This window comes from Melitaea cinxia, chromosome 22 (genome assembly GCF_905220565.1).
Source record: "Melitaea cinxia chromosome 22, ilMelCinx1.1, whole genome shotgun sequence".
In the NCBI taxonomy this organism is placed as follows: domain Eukaryota; kingdom Metazoa; phylum Arthropoda; class Insecta; order Lepidoptera; family Nymphalidae; genus Melitaea; species Melitaea cinxia.
Genome location: NC_059415.1, coordinates 1,358,606 through 1,368,102, shown reverse-complemented (window position 1 = coordinate 1,368,102; position 9,497 = coordinate 1,358,606). Strand labels below are relative to the sequence as shown.

Genomic DNA, 9,497 nt, shown 5'->3' with positions numbered 1-9,497 from the left:
TCAAAATTCTATTTATTCAAGATGGCTTTTGAATCGTCATTTTACTTATATAGTTTTAACTAGCTGTGCCCGCGACTTCATCCGCGTGCAATTTAACTAAAAAGTTTTTGTTCAGTTCGCAGAGTTATAAAATCAATTTTGTAAAATAAAAGTAAAAGCCTAAGTTACTCCTTATTACATAAGCTATCTGTCAGTGAAAGACCCGCCTAAATCGGTCTAGCCGTTTCAGAGATTAGCCGGAACAAACAGACAGACAGACAGACAAAAATTAAAAAAAATGGTATTATGTACTGTGTATATATATACATAATATGCATTTAATAAAAAGCGGTTATTTTAATATTACAAACAGACACTCCAATTTTATTTATTTGTATAGATATTCTGCCAGTCTGCTGATTCGTCTACTATTATAATAATTATTATTTATACTTTTTATCTAATGACAATAGATAAGAAATGATAAAATTGTTATTTTCGCCGTTTTAATCAGCTGCGTTGGTGGTGTAATGGTCAGCATAGTTGCCTTCCAAGCAGTTGATCCGGGTTCGATTCCCGGCCAACGCACGCTTTTTTGTTAAGCCTATATTTCTGTTATTTTTTTTTTTTGTTAATTGTTTGGGAATAATAATAAGATTTTTTTAAGGTTTCGTTAGGAGTGTTACGATTTTGTTTCTCTTTATACGGAATTGACATTTAGTTTAACCATATACTCGTATATATTATTAGACTAATTGGCAACAAATATTCGTAGTAATCGTACTTCAATAATTAAAAATGATATTCAAATTAACACAGCTCTCATTGGCTCTTACGATGACTGGTCAAGCGTTACAGCTGTTTTTTGGTAGTTTATTTTTTAGCGAATGAGCTATTTAACGGTTGAAGTAATGATAAGATCTTCGCTATCTCCACCGACTCTTTATTAAAGAATAATAATAATAATAATATAAAAATAACGTGCACGTAGTAAAATATAAAAAGAGGATTAATAAATTGTAAAACATAAAATTATATACATTTTGTTATTGTTTTAGTTCCACAACATTGCAATCTCATCATCTTAATAGCACGTCCTTAATAAATTGACTAATTGATTTAAAGGAGGTAGCAAGTAAGGAGGTAGCGAGTAAGGGAGGCACAGTAGGTTATATCCCACTTAAAATTTGGAGCAGTCCTACCGGGGAAGTATCTCGAACTTACAGAATAACACCGCTAAATAATTCTGCTTTCAAGCAGTGTTGTGTTCCTGTGGTGAGTAAGATGACCAGAGCTCCTGGAGGTATTGGGGATAGGGTCGGCTACGCGCTTGTGATGCTTTTGGAGTTGCAGGCGTCTACAACCTACGGTAATCGCTTACCATCAGGTGAGTCGAACGCTTGTTTACTGACCTAGTTGTAGAGAAAAAAAATCTATGCTAATCTAATAATTTCTATGTAAAGCTTGTTTTTATCTAAATATTTGTAAAGACCAATGTCCCATAAACAGACACGCATTATACACTTTTATAATTGAACAGGTGTACCAAAATTCGGTCAAACGTGACTCAAACGAAACACACACAAAAATAAACCTTACACTTTTAAAATAGAATTCAAATTTCGAAGTAATTAATTTAAGAAGCATATTCTTGTAAGACAAATTGAAGTACGATTAAATATGAATCTTAAAACGTGAGATATAAGGTGTATTTCAGTTTGATATGTTTCTATGAGAATTTTTCTTAAGGGTTGAACGTCACGACGAGTGATTTTCGTGTGAACTTGGGGTCTTAACATATGAATAAGGGAAAATTTCATTCACCTGTCTTTCTTAATTATCGAAATAAGTGAGCAATGACTAATTGACAAAATAACATCGCTTGCAAATCATTGTCAAAACACTTTTTGAAGTAAAACTACTTTACGCACAGTTGACTTGGGGAATAAGCTGGTGAATGCGTGACGAGAGCGTTACGAAAAGTGTGATCGGGCGAGGCGAATGTAGCAAGAGTTCAAAGACTTGACGACGCGTTGGCTGGCAGTCACGGGATTGATTCCCGCTCACGACAGACATTTGTATCGGCCATATAGATGTTTGTCGTGGTCTGGGCGTTGTGTTTGTGTATTGTGTGTGTTTCCAGAGCCCCAACACAGGAGAAAATCCTACTGGAGGATCCGTTGAGTGTGAAGCGTTTATTATTATTAAATAGGTGGTAGAGAGAGGCGAGCACGTATTTTCTTTCTTTTCTTTCTCCCATAGTCAGTTACGTTTCGTATATCTAAGACAGTGCAGGCCTATTGCTAAAGATGTTTTACTTCAGTCGTATGTTCTTAAAGCACACTCGTTTTTTATTTTTATGTATGTATACGATTTTAAACAATTATATGAATAAGACTGTAAGGTCCCATTGTTGGTTATAGGACTCTTTCTCAACGTAGGAGAAGGATCAGAGCTTAATCCTCCACTCTGCTCCATTGCAGATCAACGATTATATTTTTATTTCTACTCTTTTTTAAAAAAAAGGAGGAGGTTACTCAATTCGACCGTATATATATATATATATATATATATATATATATATATATATATATATATATATATATATATTATGTATGTTCGGAGATAGCTCCGTCGTTTATGAACCGATTTTGATAATACTTATTTGGTTGGAAAGGAGATATCCTTAGTTTGCTACCATCATAAGGAAACCAGGATCTGATGATGGGATCCCAGAGAAATCGAGGGAAACTCTCGAAAAGCCGCATAACTTTTTACTGGGTGTACCGATTTTGATGATTTTTAATTTAATCCAAAGAAGATGTTTATCATGTGGTCACATTTAAATTTCATCGATATCCAATTACAACTTTTGGAGTAATCTTTGATAATGCGTATTAACTCGACAATTTTTTTGTCTACCTACGTCGTATTACTTGTCAATATAATTGAAGGCGGTTGTTCTTCGTTTGCTTGCAAAAACAATTATAATACTTCCATTGCACTGGTGTAGTGGTGCGTGAACCGTGTGGGCTCACACACCGGTTATTGTGGGTTCGATTACCGCACGGGATGGATATTTGTATTTGTACAAATATTTATTTCTGATTCGGTTGTATATCGATAGTACGTAGATCATTTTAGCCTATAGCAGGCCAAAAGTGGCGTGAACTAGTGTGTTTTGTCCATAGTTAGCACACTGGGCAGGTGGGTTGGTGACCGCAGGGTTGACTTTGTCACACCGAAGACGCTGCTCGTCGATAGTACGTAGATACGTCACTTTAACCTTAACTATTTTATCGGTTGCCGTTAAAGTTATCAGACGACGACGTGTATGACGGTATCCAACGGATAAAAGTTCAATATATTATTCTTTTTTACCATCGATGTCCACTTTAATGGGGTCTTTCTATTCGCTACCTGTTAATACAAATTAGTTCTATATTTACGAAAAAAGGCCCTAATAGCCTATTTTACCCAACTTCAAAAAACAAAAGAGTTTATCAGTTCGAGTGTATGTTTATTTTCGTTTTTTATCTTCTGCTGTTAACGCCATTCGTAACTTATGTGCAGGATAAATATTATCTAAAACCAGTGCAACAGGACTAAGTAATAACGCCTAAATATTTAGCGTTTCCAATAGAGAATATTTCTGTTAAAAAGTATATCATTTTTACCTACTAGTTATATTGTATATAGAAACACAGTTACAGAATTGAGCAGATGTGTCCTGGAGTGGGCAAACGCTATCTACGTAAGATTGCCGGTGGAGGCTGGATGTGGATTGCGTAAAACCGGGATGTTTGGCGTGAATTTAGAGACGCCTACGTCCAGCAGTGGACTGCGATAGGCTGATGAGTGATGGTGATTTGATGAATTAAAAATGGAATAAATTTCAGTTAAGACAAGTAGCTTCCTGCACATGTTTTTTTTTATTGTGTGACAAAGAAATAAGTTAATAGTCGCTTACGTATTTACATACTTATTTAAGTACTTAAAAGATCCATATATTTATACTGTTATGTAGGATTGTGTCGTATCTGTAAAGCTATAATATGGTGTACTATTTAAAAATACAACATTAAAAAATAATACTAATTCAACTGAATATATCGTCTTGTTTGGTGTACTGAAAAATATATATTATGAAAATTATAATTAAGTTATTTATTTACATATGCACTAGACAATCCACCCAGTATCTCTCGTGTTGACGATACTGTTAAATTCCTTCTCTTGATATAAAAGTTTAAATTTCACCTTCTTTAAAAAATATAACTGCGTTTCCTGCCAAAAAAAACTCCTTCAACAAGTAATGCGACGCATGTAATCGAATGTAAAAAAAATAGGCATTATTAGAAATAACTCAAAAAGTACTCGTCGGATCTCCGTCAAATTCAAATAGAACTACACGACAAACACGCTTTTGATTAAAAAGAAGAATCATGAAAATCGGTACACGCAGAAAAAGTTATGAGTAAAACATTACCTGACCAGGCGTCCCGTTATGAACGGGATCGTCCCGTTTAACGGTCGTGTGTCCCGGTTTCCCCGAAGATAACCCCGGGACGTTTTCTTGAAATGGAACGAAAATTTTATGCATTTAATCGGATTAGAGTACAGTACAATACACATTATTAAAGATAGCTTAGAATCGACACGACAAGCAACAGCTTTCGAAAAAGAAAAATACTCATCAAATTGGTACTAAACAAAGTTAAGAGAAACAGTCGAATTGAAAACCTCTTCATTTTTTCTGAAGTCGATTGGTAAATAAATAAATCTGCTGAATTAAAAAAGTCGATGTCTCGTTTTGAACAGAAACAAAAATGGTCACGTTAGGTACCTATACATAAAGGAAAATATATTCGAATTGAAGTACCTCCTCCTTTTTTTGAAGTCGGTTAGTGATATTATCAATCGCTTAAATAAATCAACTAATGTGTATATGGAAGCGAAATTTTTTTTTAACTAAGAAATGCGCTTCGCTTTAGCATCGCTTATTGATTGGACGATAATTAACGATGCCAAGGTTTTATGACGCGTTAACTTTAGCAGTTGAAACCGAGTTCAAATGCATTTGTAAATTGCTCTTATCTTTTCATGTGAGAATGTGCTAAGCCTGTTCCACTTGTTGTGGATAAAATTTATCTTGCAAATAAGTTTCGAATACACTAATAACAACAAGAAATAGAAGGCAATAAGGACCTATTCTTATCAATTAGTAAACTACCACTTTTAGATTTATACTTATGAATAGAAATATCTGATAAAAAGAGGAAATCGTGGTAAAAGAAAAGAATATATCCAATTTTTATCTGTTAGATATCGTCATACGTCAAACAGTGCTATGCATAATTGGTGAAGCTGGCCCTATGTGCATATCTTTTGTTTAATAGTTAATGAATTTATACAATAAATTATTACTTAAATGAAAGTAAACGTTGACTTTAATTATCAGAAAGTGTATATTTATGTTGATTGAAAGTCAAGATCATGATTAAATGTTATTTGTCAGTGAATTACTACTAATATAGTAGATATGCATTGTATTTCTTACATGGTAATAAAGTTGTCAAAGTATGAATATGAAACTTATTATTAGGTTAAAAAAATAGATTTAATATTTACTTATTTTTCTACGAAAGATTCCCAATAACGCATTTTTCATAAATGTATATAATAACCAAAATATAGAAAAACTTACTCCCACATATATATAATATGTAGCTAATAATAAAAGCAATATTTATATCACTTGAATGAATACATAGTGGGAAGTTTGTAAAAAAATATAAGTTAATTAAATATTCGTAATACGTCTTATTAGGGATCGTTCCATAATGACGCAAGGCTCTAAAGTGGATGGGGGGGTGTTAAAATCAAGTGTATGTATTTTTCGTTAAACGCGCGATTTCTAAGTTTATCGTGACGACTCGTTAGCGCAGCGGTCACAGCACTGGCTGTTACGCTGGCGGTCGCGGGTTCGATCCCCGCTCACGACAAACATTTGTATTGGCCATATAGATGTTTTTCGTGGTCTAGGCGCTGTTTCCGGATGCCCGACACAGGAGGAAATCCTACTGGGGGCCGTTTTTTTTTATACCACTAGGTCGGCAAACAAGCGTACGGCTCACCTGATGGTAAGAGATTACCGTAGCTTATAGATGCCTGCAACACCAGGAGCATGGCAAGTGCGTTGCCATCGCAAGCGCGTTGCCGACCCAATCCCCAATCCCCCCCAGGAGCTCTAGTCACCTTACTCACCAACAGGAACACAATGCTGCTTGAAAGCAGTATTATTTAGCTGTGATCTTCTGTAAGGTCGAGGTACTATCCCAGTCAGGCTGCTCCATATTTTGAGCAGCAAATTCCTGCTGTGCCCTACCTCAGGTAACAATTGACCGTTGAGTGTGAAACATTTATTTATTATTTATTTATCAAACACTCCGGAATCTCAACAAATAAATCATGACACTTAATCTTCCAAAACTTTAATCAGATTATAAGATAGAGGACCCCTAACATTGTGTTTAAGTTTCGGAATTCTTTTCGTTAAAAATGTTAAAATATACAAATATTAGTTGAACGTACTACTCTGTCCGGTATGGTACTAAGTAGTACGTACTAAATTTACTGAGCCTACTTTGCATATAATTAATTCTTTTATTTAAGTAATATCTTTGATCTAAGCTGACGATGTATCCCTTTGCTCTAATCTCGATGTACCACCCTATATTCACTTTATCTCGAAGCTTACCTAACGACCCTTATAAGCTCTGAAACTTGCCGTCAAACATATATACTTATCCACTTAAGACTGTTCATCACATTAGCATTTTAAGCGATACTAAGCTGTAACATACTAAAAATAATAAATAAAGAAATAAATATTTCATTCTCAATTTCGAACTCAATGTCTGGCGCGAACTTGGAGAGGCCTATGTCCAGCAGTGGACTGCCATAGGCTAAAGTGATGATGATGATGATGATGATAGGAACTCAGTAGGATGAAAATCATCTGTCGCGGTAAACTACAACGGGGAATTTTTGACTTAAAGAATACACAATATTCTGACTGGTCCATCGGCGCAGTCATTGTGACTTGTGAGCTTTTGTTCCAGTAGGTATTTGTTAATTGCCTCTAGCCTATGTGTACCAATTATATATGTGGCATATGTAACATCATTATTTATTATATTGATTTAGTAATACTAATAACTGTTTAGTATAAAAAAAAAACTATTTATTTTATATCGATAAGTTATAAAATGAGAACGTTAGCAGGTTTCGAATAATAACCATCAAAATTGGTGGTCCCAGTAAAAAGTTACTAGGTAACACACATAAAAAAGAAGAGAAAAAATACAATCTGATAACCTCTTCCTTTTTTGAAGGCGGTTAATCAGTCGGTTGTTACCTTAAATAGTCATTAGGTTATCTATCATAGGATCAGACGACAGACGAATTAATTGAAATGCTAATATAATCACCAGATAACCTATGCCTTGGTCACATTATTATTTTTTATTGCTTTAGAATTATTGTCTTTGTAAAAATAGTACAGACAAGCGAATTTTAGCTTTTTAATGCTATAAGTACAGTGAATTGAGAGGCTAAAGCAAAGCTAACAGCTAGCTAACACTATCAGAGCGATGGGTCATCAAAGGCTCTACAATCTCGACTAGGCACTGATAACAAGGGATCGTTGAAAGGGTTATGTTTTGTAAAAAATATATTGTTATTTAATATGCGCTTCTTAAGTGTAAGGTTGTTTCACATTAAAACAGCTGTCATTCGCCATCTTGGATTCATGGTGACGCCATAAATTACTTTTAAAATAATTTGCATTATACTTATATTAAACTTTATAACGAACGAAGACAAGTTTTTATCATCTTTCAAAGATATGTTAGCGTATGGAAGTTAAGAATTAAAATAAAAAATGCCCTATTGCTGATACATAAATTTCTTTTTGCGTATTTAAGACCTTATAGTTCAACGTGGAGTAATATTACAAATGTCATTTGGAATTGTACCTTGCATCAGTTATTGCAGCGTCAGCCTAAAGTATAGTACTGATCGTCGACCTTAGTTGAATCATACGAAAGAGTAAATTGTCTAATCGGGAACAAATCCAAGAGAGTTTTGTATGAGTTCGCACTTCTTAACAATAGTGTTACATACTTTCTTTTGGCCTATTGTGAAGTCGCTTTCTTGTACTGTGTAAAGAATCATGCGTGAAATACTCACGTAGATAATCACTATAATGATACGCTTTCGATTTATAGCTTATATCTAAACATTTTTGAATATCATATCAAAAATTCACCGCTCCAGCGGGGTTCGAACTCGCGTCTCCGACTGACCGTGTCGGCGCTCTAGACAATTAAGCTATGAAAGATGTACCCGCTGGATCGAAATTTTCGATATGATAATTTTTATATTCGGTTTAAGCGAACCGTGGCGCCGTCTATAGTATATATGTATCCGACGTATACCATTACTTTTACATTATTTTACGTGAATTCATAGCTAATTTATATTGTTCTTCAGTAGTGCTATCTGAGGTAGGACACACCAGGAAAGTTCCTGTTCAAAATATATAGCTATTATATTCATAGCTTATAGACTTCTGAAACACTAGAAGCATCGCAAGCGCGTTGCCGACCCTAACCCCAATTCCGCCCAGGAGCTTTGGTCACCTTACTCACCACAGGAACACAAAACTGCTTGAAAAAAAATATTTTTTAGCTGTGATCTTCTGTAAGGTCGAGGTACTACCCCAGTGGGGCCGCTCCATATTTTGAGCTGGAAATTTCTGCTGTGCCCTACCTCAGTTAAACCTTCTCCTACATGGGGAAAGAGGTCTATGCCCAGTAGTGGGATATTACAGGCTGAAGCGTATAAGCTATGGTAATCGCTTACAAGGTGAGCCGTACGCTTTTTTGCTGAACAAGTTATATAAAAAAAGTGTTGTGTTCCTATGGTGAGTAAGGTGGTCAGAGTTCCTGGGGTGATCGAGTATAGAGTTGGCGACACGCTTGTAATGTTCCCCGTGTTGCAAGCATCTGTAGGCTACAATATCCGCTTACCATTTAATGGACCGTTAGCTTGTTTGCTACCTTTGTGGTATGAAAAAAAATAAGAATTCTGGTTCGGTTCCCGCTCGTAGTGGACATTTGTGTTTATACAAACATTTATTTTACAAATATTTACCGTGTCTCGGAGAGCACGCTAAGCTGTCGGTTCCGGTTGCTATCATATACCATAGTTACTCATAGTAATATATCCGCCACTTCACAGTGAAGCAGCGTGGTGGATTAGCTCCGATTTTTTTTCTACATGGGGAAAGAGGCCTATGCCCAGCAGTGAGATATCACAGGCTGCATCATGATCGTGATTTTGTTTGAGATTTTATGACATGTTTATAAGTTCGCCATATAAAGTTGGGCTAACTAACTAGTTAAAGTGATAACATTTATAGTACATAAAAGGCATGTTTCCTATATTTTAAA

At 35.1% G+C, this 9,497-nt stretch overlaps 1 non-coding gene across 1 annotated transcript; it reads left to right on the top strand.

The window, feature by feature from the left end:
* Positions 1–495: 495 nt before the first annotated feature.
* On the top strand, positions 496–567 carry Trnag-ucc. Its single transcript has one exon. It is a non-coding gene; the product is annotated as a tRNA-Gly (tRNA).
* Positions 568–9,497: the final 8,930 nt, after the last annotated feature.